Below are 19,904 nucleotides of genomic sequence, written 5' to 3' on the forward strand. Positions count from 1 at the left end.
TTTTTTTGAACATTTGCATTTTTATTTCAGTTCCTTAAAAGTTTACTTTTATTTAAGTTCTGTATTCTTGTTAATGATCAGTTATCACAGGGCTTAATGGCTCAGAGAATACATAATGTTCACCATTTTGAATATAGTCTAGGTTGGTAATAAGTGCTGGCTGTGGTGATCTATGTAAAATGAGCCTGAGGTAGTCTCAGTCCTCAGTGCCTGAGTCTCTGTGGCTTGGACCAGGGCCGCCCGGGGGGGGGGCAAGTGGGGCAATTTGCCCCAGGCCCTGGGCCCCACAGGGGCCCCCACGAGAATATAGTATTCTATAGTATTGCAACTTTTTTTTATGGAAGGGGCCCCCAAAATTGCTTTGCCCCAGGCCCCCTGAATCCTCTGGGTGGCCCTGGCTTGGACTGTGCATAGTCATTGACACTTATCAATTTCAGCTCCCACACATTGGGCATAGAGGGAGTAAGATGCTGCCACCAATTGTCAAGCACTAACTCAGGCTACACAAAGTCTGTGGCAGTGAAGAAAATTCTTTCTTGAGCCTTTAGAACAGGTGATTTATCTTGAGTGAAATTTCAGTGTCCCATTTACATCAGCCATTGGTACTGTCTGCATGAATGTCCACAGTTAAAGATCCCTGAGGATGTAACAATGCCAGCTAAAATACAATCATGTCCCAGGCCGACCAGTGGCTAAAATGGATAGTGCAGGACTCCAAAAGCCATCATGCACTTGGGGTCTAAAAAAAAATGACGGGGTTAACCATGGGGTGGGAATGAGAGGAATGAAACACAGGGATATGTTTTTCTCTGACTTTTCTGTGGACCCCATTCTAGTACTAGGACAATTTTTCCATTAGACAGAGTGCAGAAGGCAGCAGGAACACAAATCATCACCATTTTTAATGGTAATTTCATGACCCATGAATGGCAAATTGAATAGTCTGGCTCTGGTGCTTTTGCAGTTGTTTCGGAGTCGAGAAATAACAAGTGTCTGCCATTCCAAGTGTGAAAACAGATATCAACCAGTGTGCCATTCAGAAGCATATTCTAACACTCTTTGATATTGGTTTATTCTGATATGGAGCATTTTCACTGGTTTTCCTTCCTCTTTGTGCTGATTCATTCCCATCCATAAATCCTACCTTATTTGATCCTCCAGAATTAAGTCTTGATGGAGGAACAAAGTTCATGTTTTCAACTACCTTTTTTCTCTCTCTGTTTCATCTTCCCAAATGGCATAACCCTTCAGTATGAAAGTTTTATTTTAAAAAAAAAAACCTTTAAATTATACCAATATGACAAAACATCATGTGCTTCTTTAGCATACATTGGCTCACAGCAGTATCTTTCTTCCCTACCTATAAACTCTTATCTGAAAGCACATCAATACTTTGCATCACAGTAGAACTCTCATAAATCACCACAATTCAAAGAAGGATAGTAAAAATAAATCTAAAATTTATTTTCATATGTATCTTTTAGCTAGCTTTAAAACTTTCCTTACCCACACAAACTTCTCCCATATAACTACTATTTCCTGCTGAAGATCTTTAAAATGAAACAATGTTTTTATGGGGAATGACACTTTATTCAAAGCAAACCGTAGAGAAGGTTTCAACATTGTTTATCTGTGTTCTTTATTTGTGTTAATAAAGAACAATTAATTGTCAGCAGCAATGGCTACAACTCTTTACATATTTAATAGCATTAACAAAGGGGAAGGAAAACAAGCCAGAATAAGGAAAGAACAGGTTCAAGAATATTTAGGTAAGTTAGATGTATTCAACAGGCCCTGGTGAAATTCACCCTAGGGTACTTTAGGAACTAGCTGAAGCAATCTCAGAACCATTAGTGATCATCTTCAATAACTCGTGGAGGACAGGTAATATCACAGAGGACTGGGGAAGGGAAAACATAATACCTATCTTTAAAAAGGGGAACAAAGAGTACCCTGGGAATTATAGACCAATCAGCCTAACTATGATAACCAGAAAGATAATGAAATAAATGATTAAACAATACATTTGCAAGCACCTAAAGGAAAATAAGGTGATAAGTAATAGCCATCATGGATTTGTCAAACACAAATCATGACAAACCAACATAATTTAGTTCTTTGACAAGGTACTGGCCTAGGTACTTGGGGAATCACAAGGTGACTAGTCACTTCAAGTGGGAGTGAAGTTCAGTGCATTTGTCACTGATTGTCTGTTGTCCAGTTAGGCTAAATCAGTGGTCCCCAAACTTTTTACTTTGTACCCCCCTTACTCCTGCCTGTGCCTCCCCCCGGTGCTAGGAGTGGGAGTGGGGCTGCAGCTCTGGGGGGGGGGGAACGTGGACAGGGGCAAGGGGACTGAAGCTGGGGCCATATTGGGGGCAGGGCCAGGAGCGGAGTTGGTGGGTGGTGCTCCCTCCCCGACCCAGCCATGCTCCCCCCCCAAACTTTCTTCTTCACCCATCCTAGGGGGATGTACCCCACAGTTTGGGGACCTCTGGGCTAAAGGCAGGTACACGGGCTTTATAAAGGGAAAGTCAGCTGCTGTGGAAGCTAAGAAAGTGGAGCTGTGGCAGAACTGCTGAAAAGGCTCAAAAAGGAGGTAGTTGGAGAAGCTGATGGAGAAGCAGCCAGATAATTCAGAAAACACAAGATCAAGAAGGGCACCGATGCAACCCCTTGAACTCAAGGGGAGAGACTGATTCAGCAGAGCCTCGGAAATGCTCCCACCTGTGCTGAACAGAGAGGCTTGAAGCCAGACAGAACTGAGAGGGAAGGACTGTGCTTAGTGGGAGACTGGGTGGAACAGACATTACTCTGGGTTGATTTTAGTTTATATTAATAAACCAGTCCCTAAGAAGGGGGGTTGTTATTGGACATAAGCCTCTGTGGAATAGTCCTGAGAGCCTGTGAAGGGGAACTTGACGCAGGTAACTGCAGAGCTATGCTTGTCCAGCAAGAGGTGCTTGACAGGTAGTTGGCCTTTTTTACAGGTGGATAGCAGTAGACATGACAGGCTGGTGACATAGTCCCCCATGACATTCTCATAAGCATACTAGAGAAATATAGTTTGGATGGAGTTACTATGGGGTAGGTTCAAAACTGGTTGGAAGATAATTCTCTCAGAGCAGTTATAAATGGTTTGCTGGCAAAATGGGAGGACATGTATAGTGCAGTCCTGGGTATTGTACTCTTCAATATTTTAATTGAGTTGGCTAATGGAGTGGAAAGTATGCTTATGATATCTGTGAATGGCACCAAGCTGGGAGAAGCTGCAAGCACTTTGGAGGACAGGTTTAGAATTCAGCATGACCTTGACAAATTGGAGAATTGTTCCCAAATCAACAAGATGGAATTCAGTAAAGACAAGTGTAAAGTACTACACATAGGAAGGAAAAATCAAATGCACAACTACAAAATAGGAAAATACTACAAAATACAAAACTACAAAATAGGAATAACAGGTTAGGCAGTAGTACTGCAGAAAAGAATTATAGTAGATGTGATGCAAATGCGCTTCAGAATGAAATTTGTCTGTTTTGTATCAACAGGAGGGTCATATATAAGACATGGGACGTAACTGTTCTGCTTTATTAAGCTCTGGTGTGGCCTCAACTGGAATATTGTGTCCAGTTGTGGGTACCACACTTTAAGAAAGAAGCAGACAAATTGGAGAGAGTCCAGAGGAGAGCAACAAAAATGATAAAAGGTTTAGAAAATCTGAGCTATGAGGAAAGGTTAAATAAACTGGGCATTGGGAGTGGTGCATTATGGGTAGCTATCCCAGCATGCAAGTGACTGCAACGTGCTTTTAAAATGGGGTGGGGGGAGTGTGACAGGGAGTGTGTTGTGTGTATGGGGGGGGGAGAGAGTGGGTTTTTGGGGGGCTGAGAGCATGTCAGCATGCTGTCTTGTAAGTTCAGACAGCAGCAGATCCCCCCTCCCTGTGCCTCTCTCTCTCACACACAGCATTCCACACTAATCTGTCTCGGAGCACACTTATCTGTCTCGGAGCAGATAAGCAGTCAGAAATGGAGCTTTCAAACAGCATATCCACATTCCTACAGTGAGTTCAAAACAATGAGAAGAGTGGCCACTTAACTTAAGGGGATTATGGGACATTTCCGGAGGCTGATCAGAGCACAGTAATGCAACACCTCTGTTCTGCCCAATTGAGGCTAAGGGTTCTTTAGGGATTCTCGGTGAAGGACTGAAATGAATGACCCAGGACGAGGAGAAATGGATACAACTCAATTTTATTGTAAGATGGTAAGTATGAGTATTAATTTTACGAATCCTTATTAAACCACTACAGTAATATATAACTAAATTTAAACAACTACAATTGCTATATGACTACATTTAAGCAAGCAAGGTAAGGGAAAGGAAGCACATAAGAAAATAAAGCCCTTTCCCAACTAACCACAATAGGGGGTAATAGGCAAAATAACCACAGACAAAAAAAATTGATGTTTAACTAATTACTTACGGCCATGCAAATAACAGCCAGATGGGAGAGCATATACATAGTGAATTCAAGCCGTCTACATGACGCACGCTCGGGCTGGATTCGGGAGCGGGAGGGTTAAGCCCAGGTTGATCAGACCTGGACTGGTAGTGACGTTAAATCGTTTCGGGACACCTATAATTGCTATACAGGGGCGACTAACTATATAGTTTAGAAAGTAAATGTGGCACGTGTTGATTGGCTTTAGTGCCCTGTCTTCCCCTTATTAGGAAAAATAATATAATGCGGAAACTGCAGAAACGGTTTTCTGCGGTAAACAGTCTGGATACGTCCCTCATAAGTTTCCTGTGATGAGCACTATGCCTTAATAAGGTCGGTCAGTCTATTGGGGCCTCTTCTCTTGCTTCGGGTTCGCTGCAGGGTTGAGAGACGGCCTGGCCAAAACCGAATGGGGGGGCGGGTTAGGCTGTATTAACAACCTCGTCTACACTGGCGCTGCGGCGCTCCAGCGGGGGCACAGCAAATGTTATTCCACTCGCCAAGGTGGAGTACTAGCAGCGCTGTAGCCGCGGAGTCAGAGCACTCTACGTGACTTGCCAGTGTGGACGGGGAGTGAGCTAGTGCGCCCGGGGCTGCTTTAATGCGTTGTAACTCGCAAGTGTAGCCAAGCCCTAAGGTGCCAAAATTACTCCTCATTGTTTTTACTGATACAGACTAACACGGCTACAACTCTGTAACCTGTCACCATGCAAGATAGTTAAAATATAGATACATAGTCAATATTCCTAATTTCAGATACAGAAATGATACATGCATACAAATAGGATAATCATATTCAGTACATCATAACCTTTCCAATGATACCTTACAAGGCCCATTTTGCATAAAGTACAGGTTAGTTATGTCATATTCCTATCACAAACATATTTTCATAAAGAATATGGAGTATAATGTTACAGCCTTAATCTGCAGCCAGGGAGATTTATGTTGCATATTAGGAAAACTTTCTCATCCAATTTTTCTAAGAGCAGGATAAACAAACATTTGTCCAGTATGGTCTAGGTCTGGAGTGACTGGGACTGAGCCTCCCAGACCAGGTTGACAGTGCTGGCCCTGAAGACCACCCCCCGAGCTGCTACTTCAAAACACTGTCTATAGAGCCATTTTTAGAACTCTAGTGTGAGGGCCACATGTCTACTGACCCCAGCTGGGAGGTTCACTCCCACTCACTCCAAAATGATGTGATAACATAACCTATGATTCTATGAAGAAACAGAAATCTTATCCCTCCCACCCACCTCCCGCATTTCAAGGAATTGGACTAAATCCCCAGCTCAGGTCCCAGTGTATGGCCTTGGTTTTGGGTTAGATTCGAAACCAGAACTGGCATGTTCTCCAAGTCTGGCTCAGATACAGACTAAGGCCCTGATCTTGCTAACATGTACACATGTGCTTAACGTTCCATTCAGTGGGACTATTCCCATGTTAAGAGTGGAAATGATTTGAGCTCAAGTTAGCAGAAATCCCATGAGAATACTTCATTCTCATAAGACTTTGGCCTAGCCTGGCAGGAATCTTTTGAAGACAGCTGATGTCATGAGAGTCTTCCTATTTTGGGGGCAAAATCACATGAGAACAGCTCACAAGATTTCAGTATTGCTGAGCGATGCTCCGACTCAAGCTTGAACATGGGTCTATATTGATCTCAAATGCACTTATGTATCCATTATACATTGTAGACTTTTTTAGAGAGATAGTCAGCAGAGGGGCAACATTTCTCCCATAGCAAGACTCTGTCAACTCCATTTGTAAAACCAAACTTTAGTACAACCTAAATTCAAAAGAAATGTTTGGACATTTTAATTAGGTGTTTTTAATACACAAACCACTATCCCTTGCAGTGTTTGAAATGAAGACATTTGCAGCACTATCAACCTGTAGTGAAATTGACTACAGTGATTTTCATGGTCCAAGTTAACAGCAATGTAAAAGTAAGATGTAAAGAGTAACACATATCATAAAATAGAATTTTATGATTTTTCAATTTTAATATTATATAGTTGTATCAGTGACACAGACTTCTTTTGAGCACTATAACTATAACTAGCATATTTTGAACAGTGCTTTTTGCAACCAGTAATGCTTATCATAAAATATATGAAGCAGTCTTTAGGCCATTTTGCAATTGCTTATCCCTTATTTAACTGAAATTCAAAATTTCAACAACAATAAAATCAAAATGTTAACATTTTTATCTCACCCTGATGATTGTTTCTGGTGCAGATGAATCAATGTAAAAATATTCCAAAAATTTACACATTTACAAGCATGAATGTGGAGGTGGTAGGTGGGAGTTTAAGCAGTAGGTGGACCAATGCTAGGGTTTGAGAGGGTGCCAGGAAGCAGGTGGGGGCATTGGACAAGTGTGGGGTGAAAAACTGAGCCACTCTTAAAATATGCATTTTTAATATACAGAATCTGAACTGAATTATTTTAAATCAGATTTGTTCAAATATAAATACATCAAAATGGGCAAGGTAGAAGACATATATGTTCCCAATAGGACAAATGTCACATTCCTATTTTATACTTTAGCATACCATTCTGTGTGGTAGATGTGACGGGTCACTCTCGGGGTACCACCTGGAACTGGGGTACCACCGAGCCTCCTGACATCTCAGCCTGTGTTCCCACTCACACTGTAATGCTGTGACAAGCTCCCGGTCTCACACTTTCACCAGCACACAGGTAGGGACACACCCAGCTGTAGTAATATGCAGGCATGCTTTCTGACCAGCCCCTGCATGGGAAGGCTATACAGGTAGGGCACTTATAATCTTCTCAGGCGCACACCCACTCTGAAGTGTAAACCCAAAATTATACCATCTTGCGCTGCACAGAGATCTGTACAGCATAAGCTCATAAACTCCGCCCCCTCCCTCAATGTAGAGAGGAAATATACAACAGCTTTTTACCCCAAGTTATAACTTCCACACACTGGATTGTGATAAAGCAAATTTATCACCTACAAAAGATAAATTTTAAGTGATTATAAGGGATAGCAAACAGATCAGAGCAGATTACCTAGTAAATAAAAACACAATCTAAGCTTAATATACTAAAGAGATTGGATATGAGTAGCAAATTCTCACCCTAAATGATTATTTAAGCCAGATGCAGAGATTCTTAAAGGGCAAGCTGCACTTGCTTGCACCTTAAAAGCCCAGGTATTCCTTTCACAGGCTAGAAATCCCTTTAGCCTGGGTTCAGCCCTTTCCCCCCAGTTCAGTCCTTCTTCCTCAGGTGTTTTCAGGAGTCTCTTTGGGCAGGGAGTCAGTGAAGAACCTCGATGATGTCACTCCCCTGCCTTAAATAACTTTTGCATATGGCAGGAAGCCTTTGTCTCCAAGCTTGGGTCCCACACCTTTCTGTAGAAAGACACTGGTCTTCCAAGATGGAGCCCAGTACCAGGTGATATGGTCACATGCCCCTGTAGAGTCATAGCAGCCATGAGTTGGAGGCTGTTTGTAGAGTCCTCAGGAAGGCTCTGTGGTGGGAGATTAGCTTTTTCTAAGACCTATTGTTCTTCCTAACGGCCCTTCCCAGACAGCCATCTAGACTGATTGCATTCTGCCTAGTGGGCATTCCCCAGGTGTAATAGATGCATAGACAATATTCCTAACTTCCGATACCAAAACGATACATGAATATGAATAGGATAATCATATTCAGTGAATCATAACCTTTTCAATGATATCTTACGTGATCTATCTTGCATGAAATACAGCATAGTTTTGCCATAATCCTATTGTAATAATATTACTATGAAGAGCTTGGCCGCTGGAGAGCAGTGGCTGCTGGCTGGGAGCCCAGCTCTGAAGGCAGAGCTGCCACCAACAGCATCATAGAAGTAATGATGGCATGGTATGGTATTGCCACCCTTACGTCTATGCTGATGCCTGCAGAGCTGGGCCCTCAGTCAGCAGCTGCCACTCTCCGGCTGCCCAGCTCTGAAGGCAGAAGCTCAGAAGTAAGGGTGGCATGGTATGGTATTGGCACCCTTACTTCTGTGCTGCGGCTGGTGAGGAGCTGCCTTCAGATGTGGGCACCTGGAAACAGCTGCCACTCTCCGGTCATCTAGTTCTGAAGGCAGCACAAAAGTAAGGGTGGCAATACTGTGACCACCCTAAAATAACCTTATGACCCCCTGCAACTCCCTTTTGAGTCAGTACCCCCAATCTGAGGAACACTAGTCTCACCCATGAAATCTTTGTAGGATAGGGTAAAAGCACAGAAAAGACCAGATTTCATGGCGGGAGACCAGATTTCACGGTCCGTGACATGTTTTTCATGGTCATGAATTTGGTAGGGCCCTAATTATATTCATGATTTTATTTCTGTATCCATAAATGATAGGGAAATTCTGATCAGAAAGAAAATTTACTAGAGCTGCTTAGAAATCAGAATCTGTTCCATGGGCAATTCAAACAGGTGTCTATAAAATAAGTAAATAAATTCCAAAATGGAATGAAAAGTCAAAATTTCCTGTAAAACAAAATTTCTGAACAATTTCATTTTGATAGTGTCCTAACATTTCTTGTGGCTATATTGAAAGCCCACAGGCTCTTTTGGTTTTGATTAGAACTGGTCAGAATGTAGGGGCGAGAGGGAAAGGTGGTTTTTGGGCGTCCAGTTTTTTTTTTTATATGAAGCTGAAATCTTATGCAGAAAGCTGACGTTTCTTATGACAATTTTCATTTAATAACCCATTTTTCTATTGAGAAAATTTTTGACTACCCATAGTTTTAATGTAATCCTGTACTTTTAACTGATATTCACCAAAACTATGAGGATTAAAGCCAGCCTCCTTCCCACTCTCCCTCCCTAAAAGACCTTGAGACCCTCTCTTTGCATCACTCAAAACAATTTTCTGACAACAAATATAGGCTTTTGTGCTCTTTTACATTTTGGGTGTCTTCTGACATTGCACTGATGATGTTCTACTTCTGTCTCCTACTGACTCTTTGGGTATGGCCCGCTCAGTCCTTATTCCTCAGGAAGAGGCCAGCTGACCCACTGTTCTCATCTGGAGTCTTTGAGAGTGTAGGATTGGTATTGCTTGTAAGCCAGCTACCATCGCTATTCCTGGAAATATTTTTTCAGAAAAATTGGGTTCTCTCCCCACAATTCAACATCATGACTGAGACATTTATTTCCAGCCACTCTAATGCATTTACCTTATTATTTGCTGTGATGAACTCCAGTATGCTTTCATGATAAAATAATTCTTCCATAATAGGAGACACTGTTATCATAAGCAGAATTCTGAGGTTTACTAGGCACAGTGTGAGCAGCAGAAGAGCTGGAGGATCATTTCCAGGTCTTGCTGCTACTGAATGAGGGTTAAAGAGGAAGCCAGTTCCTGTGAAAAACTTTCAGAGAATGGATAGGGAAGTGGGCCGTGCACACAGGTCATCTAAAACACAGGTTCAGATAGTCGACCATTTAACTGTTTGTGGAAGATCCAGATGAAGACTAGAGTTTGCTGGCTGGTACTCTCACTCTGGGATCTGAGTTCACTCTTTGGTTTCACTTGGAGCTTTTTTTATATATAAAGCTAATCTCCAAGTGAATAGTAAATGAAGTGCAAGTCAATTGAACCCACAGATACATTCCAATTCCATGCAAATAGGCTTCAAACAGCTCAAGCTGCAATCACTATTACGAATTGTTAGAGTACATTTTAATCCACTCTATTTCCTGAGTACTTTTATATATAATTTGTGTTGCAATTGTCATTATTAGATCATAAGAACTGAGGCCATTTTTATATATAGCAAACCTATGACTTTCATGTGTGGAGGTTTCAGCTTCAACCAGTTTAGTTTCTTTGCTACCAGAATATTAACTACAGTTCATAATGATGATCCAACCAATTAAGAAAAAATAATTGAGTTGCATTTCCTGGGAAAAGTATACAGTAGGCCTAAAATCATGAAACAGGGGTGTGCATATGAACATTTGTAATGGGTAAACACTGACCAAGTTTGGCAGAATTGAAAATCTCTGAAAGCTGCCCAGAGGCAAACCTGCAAATGAAGACCTGTGAAAAATCCAAAAAGCAGAATATTGTGTCATTACCCTGGTTGTGTACAAAGACCAGCTGAAACTTGAAGGAACACAGAGTTGTTGTTGTTGTTGTTGTTTTTGCCCAGGGGGAGGGGGTGAGTAATTGGGCCCTAAATGCTTTCCCAATTGCATTGCTCCAGTCAAGCCAATTCTGAGTTTCACAAGAATAAAGTGAGAAGCACATTTCCATTTTTAAAGTATTTTCTGTCACTTAAAAAAAGAGGGCAGCTATTTTTTATTTTATTTTTTTTAAAAAGCATACCTAGGTGGAGACCCTCTTGGCTTATCTCTAGCCAAGAGTGATTTTTAGAGCTAAATTACAAAATTCTAAAAAAATACTGTATTTACAATATAAGTGCTGGGATAACCTTAGCTAGATCTGTGTGCATGGTGACTCTGTAACAGACAGACAACAATGTTTACTTTCATAAGCCAAGGAAGTTACTGCCTGGAGGTGATAATCTCATTTTCTTTACCCTTGACTTCAAATTTTAAATGTGATCATCGGTTGCAAATTTTATTTAGATAACACTGATAGAATTTTATAGCAAAACACTTTTACTGTCAGAATCAAGATTACAGCTAAAGGGTAATAGTCTTGGAAAAATATCAAAAAGTGAAATCTACATAATTATATCCCATCTCCATCCTATTTCATTTAATCAAATAATCATGAACTATATCCTAAAAGGAAAACAAAATAGCTTTCATTTCAAAACATCTGAAAATACTTAAAATTGTGCTTCATATTACACAAATGTATTTTATACACATAAGTGGTTAGTTTATATATTAATTTATGCTAAATATAAGGCTTCAGGGAAAAGAGCATCACGTTGTTCAGGGACACGTTTGATTTTGATCTGTTTAATTTTTTTATTCTATTCTCTTTTGTTGTCCAACAGAAATTTTTGGCACTTAAAGACCAGATTGACAGGACCTCTCAGAGATAAACATACTTTAGTTTCTTTTGGACGGAGAGAGATAGAGGGGTATGTGTGCACTGTATGTATGTGTTGGGATTTCTAAAGTTCTTTTAAAAATACCAAGATACAGTAGTTTTACTTATTTTTTGAGTATTGTAATTTCCATTGTACTGTGCTGCGTAATTCATTGGCTGCAGCCTAGGAGTGCACGGTATTGCTCAGGGGTTGGTGGTGCACAGGTGGCCAATTATGGGCTAGCTGTTTCCCAGTCTCATTCCTCATTATAAATTAGAGAAGCCTGATGGGTGCTTTGAGTTGCACCAGCTGACAATGTCTTTGAAAGTTCAGTGCAACAGCCAGGGACGACTGATGTGTGTGAAAGCCCCAGCCTGGCCTCCTATGCTAGCAGCGGAAGAGTGTCAACTAGGAGCCATTATGCCAATTCTCTGTTATTTCCCTTTCCATTAGGATGATCCTCCTATGTCATCTACAGAGATGCTTTATACTGGTGGCGCAGCATAAAGTAGCTGCAGTGCACTGCAGAGTCTGTCCTGGTATATGTCAAACTAGAAATAGAGCTTATTGGAAATATCCTGCGTGTGTGTGCATGAGCATCTGTCTACCCAGTATTTCCTACGTTATTAATATGTAACTTCCTTTGTAAAGTCCTTAGTGATCTTCAGATGAGAAGTACTTTATAAGACCTAAGTGCTCTTATTGTATGTAGAGTTTCAAGAGTAATATTTAAAATCAATACCACTATCAAATGCTTAAGAGGCAGCAGAAGCATATAGTCCTTTAAGATTACTTTGCTAACTTTTCTATAATATAATACTGTCTCTACAAATTGGAAGAATAAGAGGGGTGAGACTGCAGGCTGGCCCCAGCCTTAAGTACAATGAGCAGACAGAGTCCACTTAATCTCCTCCATAGTGCATGACAGAGATCAGTATGATGGAGGAGTTCAGTGTACCTCTTTCAAATGCCCTCAGCTTCCCTGGCTGGGTTGTTTGCTACTGTGGAAGTCACATCAGAGTTGCCTAGGTATGGTGTGAACACCTTGCTTACACACACACTTCTTTACATGTGTTTATTTTTAACCAGAAAAGGTACCAAACTCTTTCCTTGCTCTCTGTATATCTGTTTTAAAGTCCAGAATACAGCCAAACTAGGTAGAAGTGTGTTGTTACTCATCATCTTAGTTTTTCTTTCAACAAGGTCAAAGTGAATTATGCAGTTAATTATAAGTATTCAGTGTAGTGGAAATACCTAGGTAGATTTGGTGGCATGATGCACTCCGTATGCTGAATTAAGCCCTGATTTGCATTCCATGCAATTTCACTGAATTCCATTGAAGTCAATGAGCTTGCATGAGGTCTAAATCAGTGCTAAATTTGACCCTCTCTGATCACTGCTGCTCTTGAAACTTCCAGCTCAATGTTTATGTAGTATCGGGGTGAGTATCAATGACACCTATTGGTTAAAGCAAAGAACTAAACAGAATAGCAAAGAAAAAAGGAAACTAGAGCAGAGAAATACATTTAGAAAAAAAATTAAGTAAATAAAAGGTGCAGTTCTGGGCTGTGTCAGATATGGCAATCTCCTGTAATATCTTAGGGAGATACTATTGAATTAAGTTTAAGTATCTTTGGAGTCCACTGTATTAAATGCCAAAGTTATGTATTATTGTGGGCCAGGATGTCCAAAGGACTATATTGAACAATATGGCAGGCAAGAATAGCTTTTGGGACAATGTGTGTGAAGTGGATTTCCTGGGAAATATCTAGGGGCAGGTGAATGCAAATTTCCCCTGTCCTACTGCCAGTTATGCAAAAACTCAGTCCTCTGAAGCTACCCTCTGAGGAGAGGGGCTGATCACCTGTTCAAGGGTGTCTCAAAATCAAAGGCCCAAACTATGTCAAGCAGTGACTCACAGATTGTTCTGAAGAACCCTTTTGGTGAAGAGCTGAGCACCTGTCAGAGCCATTTGGTGGAGCTGGGAGTGATTTCTGGTAAGCTTACTAGCTTCCAAATAGTTTCGTTTATTGTTTTTAATGTTGTCTCTATAGAAATGTTTATTATGTTTTCACCTTAAGAATAAACGTGCTTGCTTAGAAAGGGCTGTATGGTAACTTTTAACTGTGGCCAATTACACTGATTACTGTCTCTAAGGAGAAAGCAAAGGAAGGCATACTTAGGCAGTCTGTCATGCTGAGGAACTCTCAGTGTTGCCAGGGAACTGTGTGTCATGGGAAAAACCCAGTCAGGAGGGAGAAAGATGCGGGTCTCCATCCAAGAGAGGTGATGGCTGGGGAACTGGAAGTCTAAAACTGGGTGCCCTTGCTGGACCACAGGGAATACAGTTACCCTGAACTGTGAAATTTAAAAAAAGAATAAAGTAAACAAAAATAGCAATTCTGGGCAGGGAGCGAAGTCCGCCCCTCAAGGAGGCTCTTGGCAGCGAGGGGAGGTGGCGGCAGTGGTGGCACAGCCCATTTGTGATTGTTCCTGCTCGCAGCGGCGGCTCATGCTCGGCAAGATGGAACGTGCAGCGGCAGGCACAGAGTTCAACATCCTGCTCGCTACATCCTGCTCAACTCCTACAAGGTTACACATTATAAGCAATATCCACCTAATACAAGCACAGTTTATTCTTAATTTGAATATAGTGAAAAGAAGACTGAGAACACCAGATTAAAGAAGGTGAAATATGAGGAAACCATTTTTTACTGGTTGCAGTACATTCTAAATAAGTACTTAAAAGGCAAAGTGATAACCAAAGAGAAAATCCAGGAAGACAAAGAGGTGTACAGAGAGCATTTTCAAGATGATGTCTTCAATGAAAAGGGGTGGAACTATATTCTTGAGAAGTGTGAAGGGCATCTTCTGATAACAGTAAAGGCTGTTCCTGAAGGCTCAGTCATTCCCAGAGGAAATGTACTCTTCACAACAGAAAACATGGAGTGCTATTGGCTCACTAACTGGATTGAGAAAAAAGGACAAGGAATACTTGTGGCACCTTAGAGACTAACAAATTTATTTGAGCATAAGCTTTCGTGGGCTAAAACCCACTTCATTGGATGCATGCAGTGGAAAATACAGGAGGAAGATGTATATACATAGAGAACATGAAAAAATGGGTGTTGCCATACCAACTATAACAAGACTAATCAATTAAAGTAGGCTATTATTAGCAGGAGAAAAAAACTTTTGTAGTGATAATCAGGATGGCCCATTTCCAACAGTTGACAAGAAGGTGTGAGTAACAGTAGGGGGAAAATTAGCATGGGGAAATAGTTTTTACTTTGTGTAATGACCCATCCACTCCCAGTCTTTATTCAAGCGTATTTTAATGGTGTCCAGTTTGCAAATTAATTCCAGTTCTGCAGTTTCTCATTGGAGTCTGTTTTTGAATTTTTGTTGTTGGAGAATTGCGACTTTTAGGTCTGTAATTGAGTGACCAGGGAGGTTGAAGTGTTCTCTGACTGGTTTTTGAATGTTATAATTCTTGACGTCCGATTTGTGTCCATTTATTCTTTTGCATAGAGACTGTCCAGTTTGGCCAATGTACATGGCAGAGGGGCATTGCTGGCACATGATGAAATATATCACATTGGTAGATGTGCAGGTGAATGAGCCTCTGATGGTGTGGCTGATTGATTAGATCCTATGATGGTGTCCCTTGAATAGATATGTGGACAGAGTTAAATTAAATAAGATAGAATATCTCCATTAATTTATTTATCTCCTAGAGCTGGAAGGGACCTTGAAAGGTTATTGAGTCCAGCCCCCTGCCTTCACTAGCAGGACCAAGTACTGATTTTGCCCCAAATCCCCAAGTGGCCCCCTCAAGGCTTGAACTCACAACCCTGGGTTTAGAAGGCCAATGCTCAAACCACCGAGCTATCTCTCCCACGTGTTGGCGATGGGCTTTGTGCAAGGATAGGTTCCTGGGTTAGTGTTTTTGTTGTGTGGTGTGTGGGTGCTAGTGAGTATTTGCTTCAGGTTGGGGGGCTGTCTGTAAGCAAGGACTGGCCAGTCTCCCAAGATCTGAGAGTGAGGGGTCATCCTTCAGGATAGGTTGTAGATCCTTGATGATGCGCTGGAGAGGTTTTAGTTGGGGATTGAAGGTGACCGCTAGTGGCGTTCTGTTACTTTCTTTTTTGGGCCTGTCCTGTAGTAGATGACTTATGGGTATTCTTCTGGCTCTGTCAGTCTTTCTTCACTTCAGCAGGTGGGTATTGTAGTTTTAAGAACGCTTGATAGAGATTCTTGTAGGTGTTTGTCTCTGTCTGAGGGATTGGAGCAAATGCGGTTGTATTTTAGGATTGGCTGCGGACAATGGATCATGTGATGTGGTCTGGATGAAAGCTGGAGGCATGTATTTAAGTATCGTGGTCAGTAGGTTTCCAGTATAGGGTGGTATTTATGTGACCATGGCTTATTAGCACTATAGTGTCCAGGAAGTGGATCTCTTGTGTGGATTATTCTTGTTCAGTCATGGTATCCAATCACAGTGGCCACAAATTCCAGGAAGCAGAAGAAAATTTTGGCAAAGTATTTGCTAGAGACATCTGGCAGCTTAGAAGGACTGGAGTACAAACTGCATGACTTTGGCTACAGAGGAGTTTCTTCACAAGAGACAGCAGGAATAGGAGCATCCACTCACTTGGTAAACTTTAAAGGATCTGACACAGTAGCAGGAACTGCTTTAATTAAAAAGTACTTCCAGATTATTCTATTCCAGCTGCTGAACACATTACCATAATCGCTTGAGGGAGACCATGAGAAAGATGCTTTTGAACACATAGTGACGCAGTTTTCTTCAGTGCCTGTATCTGTGGTCAGTGGCAACTATGACATCTACAAAGCTTGGGAACTCAAACTTGGGTCACCAGTTAGGGGAATTAGAAAACACAGTTTAAGAGTTTCAGATAATAATTTTCACTAAGCATGAGTTGCCAGTTTATTCCTATGATTTAGCCAGAAAAACCAGATATGAAAGCTAGTACCAATATGGTAACCTAGCAATGCCCAGCAGAAAGAAAACAGCTCCACTAGTATTTTGATAACGTTGGTCCATTCAGATGCTATGGTGGTGCAGATGTAATAAACAGGTAATTCCTCTGTATTACAAGCCTCATACATATTCAAGTAAATCTTCATTTGAATTCTAAATACAGTATGCTCAAAAAACCTGTTGAAGCCAAGTTCCCCCTTATATGTCACTTAGAAAAGTTACCCTTTTGACATATGGTTAAGATCACAAAAGTATATCTGCAAAAATGTCATCTTGGAATTCTGTACTTTTTTCCATCTATGACTTTTGCATCGTATTTGTCAAGTTTTTAAATCAAACAAGTCTGTGTTTTTTGTTTGTTTTGTTTATGTTTTTGTTTTACAGTGTAGAGTGGGATTTTTACATGCTCTTTAATCTTTTTTTAATTAAATAAATGGGCCCAGAGTCTCAAAGGTGTACAACCCTGTACAAATAAACATGGTTCAGTGTTTTGGGTAGAGGCTGTAGCCTGCTGCATCCCATGGCAAAAATCACTATTAAAAATCACCTTTTACTAAAGATACAGAAAAGAAGGAACGCAGTACAAGTATTTTAAATGTCAAGTAGTAAGTAAGGCTTTCATTTTAAGAATACTGCATTTCCTTTCCCTTCACGTATAGAGAGCTTTCACAGGGAACCCTCTCCCCATCCCGGTTTGACAGCCTTTTAGATGGTATTAAAGATGGTAATAACTGTCTTTTTGGGGCAAACAGCTGAGATGGACTGGAGCTGCTCTCATTGTTAAAGTTAGATTCTGCTTCCTTTAAGACAAACACACACAAATGGGAACAAAAAAGATCAGCAAAGATAGAAAATGAAGCTTCTGTCTCTGATGCTGACTCTGACTTGCAACCTCATTGCTGGAGAAACAAGCACAGTGCGCAGTCTTAGCAGGTTTGCGGAAGGCAAAGAGAAAGGGGTAAGAAAGAGAAGGAAAATGACACAGTAGGGAGGGAGGGAGAGCAGGAACCCAAAGCTCAGACACCAGGGGGTAATCCCTCATTATTTTGTCCACCAATTAGTCCTAATTTCAGACCCACCAATTTTGATTAATTAATTTCTGGTCCAGTCTCCTCTTGTTTACAAGTCATGATCTTAATATCGACCTTTTTGTTTGGACTAATTGAATATTTGTGTCTTAACTTCCATGACTTTTATAATCAATCATATATATGTAACAGACTGAGTTTGATTTTTGTTACCTTGGCAACTTAGAGTACAGTTCTCCATTTTATAGAGGGGGAAACTGAGACGCAGAGAGTTAAATGACTTGGCCTGGGTCAAGGAAATCTGTGGCAGAGCAGGGAATTAAAGCTTGGCCTCTCACAGTCCAGGCTAGTGTCCTTGCCAATTGATCATCTTTCCTCTCTCTTCCTTTCTGCCTCATATACCATTGCTAGATTTGTCCCATACTGCCAGGATGTCAATTTATTTTACTTTTGTTGATTGTTTGGTTTATTTCGTTTTATGATTGATAGCTAAGAAATTATGCTATCTGAATTTTATGGTTTCAAAAGAGAATTACATGCGCAGGTCAAGTTGCCCCCAGTCACCCACATATTATGAATTGTTAAAAGAACATTATTTGTGTTGGAAAGTGAAGCACTCAAAAATTAAGAAATGCCATTATTAAGACTGCCTGTGCAACCTTCATCCAGCCCCCTTCTCCATATGCATTATGATAGTCTTTAATTACATGACCACATATTTTTTCCACAGCACCCCACCCTCATTCAGTGCCCAGGTTGGAGTGCTCAGTTAATTAGTTCAGTTAATTAGCAGCTATTCAATGTTTTGGTTTATCCTCATTGTTCAAGGGCTGACCCCAGGCCTTATATACTGCATACTAATCAAACCCCATTGTAGAGACACAATTGGTAAATTCCTTGTTCTCTTACTTGTATTAATATTTTAATAATCATTTTAGCCTCTGTTGAACAAAAACAGTTATGATTTTTGCTAATTTCTGCTTCACTACACAACCCCATGGGACAAAGTTTCCCCAACCACACCTGCTATTGGATTCCTGCAGTGAGGAAGGGCCTGATTCTGTGAAGCAATGAGCATCTTCTATTTCCATTGACTTGAATGGGTATTGAGAGTGCTGGGCACCCTGCCAGATTGACTCCTAAATGATATTTTACTGTTAAAACTTTTTTGATCGTATAAATAGTTTTAGCAGAACTTTTAAAGAACAAAATTAAGCTAAAACTGCCATAATTGATGGGATCATGGCAGCCATTTGGGATTTTCTCCCTGACAGAAGTGAATCTGAGCAGGTGTTTTCAAAGTCTTAAAAGCTTTTGCACTAATGATGATATACTCTTTCAAAAATAAATGTGTCTTCATCTTGGCATTCATCTGTCAGCAGTATTGACTATTATTCGGGCACCAACTCAGCTTTCATTACTGTATGTTAGCACTTTAATTGACCATAGTCAGGGATTCCTTTGCTAGTATGTCTCACACATTTGGAGCATGAAGTTTGAATTACTGTGATAAAACATGACATTTCTCCATTTATTGAAAGTGGTAACATTACAATCTCAACGTATTTTATTAGCTCAAAAAAATACTTTTGACTACAGTATGGATAAGGCATGCTTCAAACCATACTGCACCAATTGTTGTGAACCCTCACCTGAAGAGCACTTTCTCACAGGAGCAGTCCAAATTGACTTCAATGGGAGTGTTTGTATAAGTAAATCCTCACCAATGTGAGCATGTTGCATAATCCAGAAGATGGTCATGAGTAAATTATGTAATAGAATAAATATCCAGGAAAGAAGCATATGTGTAGAGATATTTGAAATATGTGATCTATCGAAAAATTCCTCTCCATTAAAATGGCTCTGCTGTAAAAATCATGAGCACAAAGGTGTCAGGATGATGGCATTCAAGGCACTATCTATGAGCAGCATTGTTCTGAAAAGTGATATGCTGTGACTAGTTTTTCAGTGAAAAGGCAATGGAAGAAAGAATCTATGCTTCCATATATAAGATACTAACTATTAGCTACCACCATGAAATGATTATGATGCAATTAGCAAAGGGTGGCTAGAGTACTCATACCCCTGTTAACAAAATCTTATTTTTCAACATAACTTCCTTCAAAGATAAATGCTGAATTATACATGAACCAAACTCTAAATGCTAAGCAGAGATGTAATGTGCTTGATCCAAAGCTATTCTGATTGAAGCAGAAGAGAGAACCATAATATTAATTTGATGTTTTTCATATCACTCTTCATAAGACTGAATGGGAACAATTTTCATCAAAGTCACACAAAAGAGGATTCTAAAAGTTTTTGGTAAAATAATAATC

General features: G+C 40.5%; 1 protein-coding gene and 1 pseudogene across 3 annotated transcripts in view; both read left to right on the plus strand.

Moving 5' to 3' along the window:
- CSMD3 (CUB and Sushi multiple domains 3) overlaps positions 1-19,904 on the plus strand; it is a 1,171,353-nt gene that overhangs the window by 308,791 nt on the left and 842,658 nt on the right. The gene's annotated exons all lie outside the window — the stretch shown is intronic.
- LOC135875057 (nicotinamide phosphoribosyltransferase-like) lies at positions 14,060-16,471 on the plus strand (annotated as a pseudogene).

Source organism: Emys orbicularis, chromosome 2 (genome assembly GCF_028017835.1).
Source record: "Emys orbicularis isolate rEmyOrb1 chromosome 2, rEmyOrb1.hap1, whole genome shotgun sequence".
In the NCBI taxonomy this organism is placed as follows: domain Eukaryota; kingdom Metazoa; phylum Chordata; order Testudines; family Emydidae; genus Emys; species Emys orbicularis.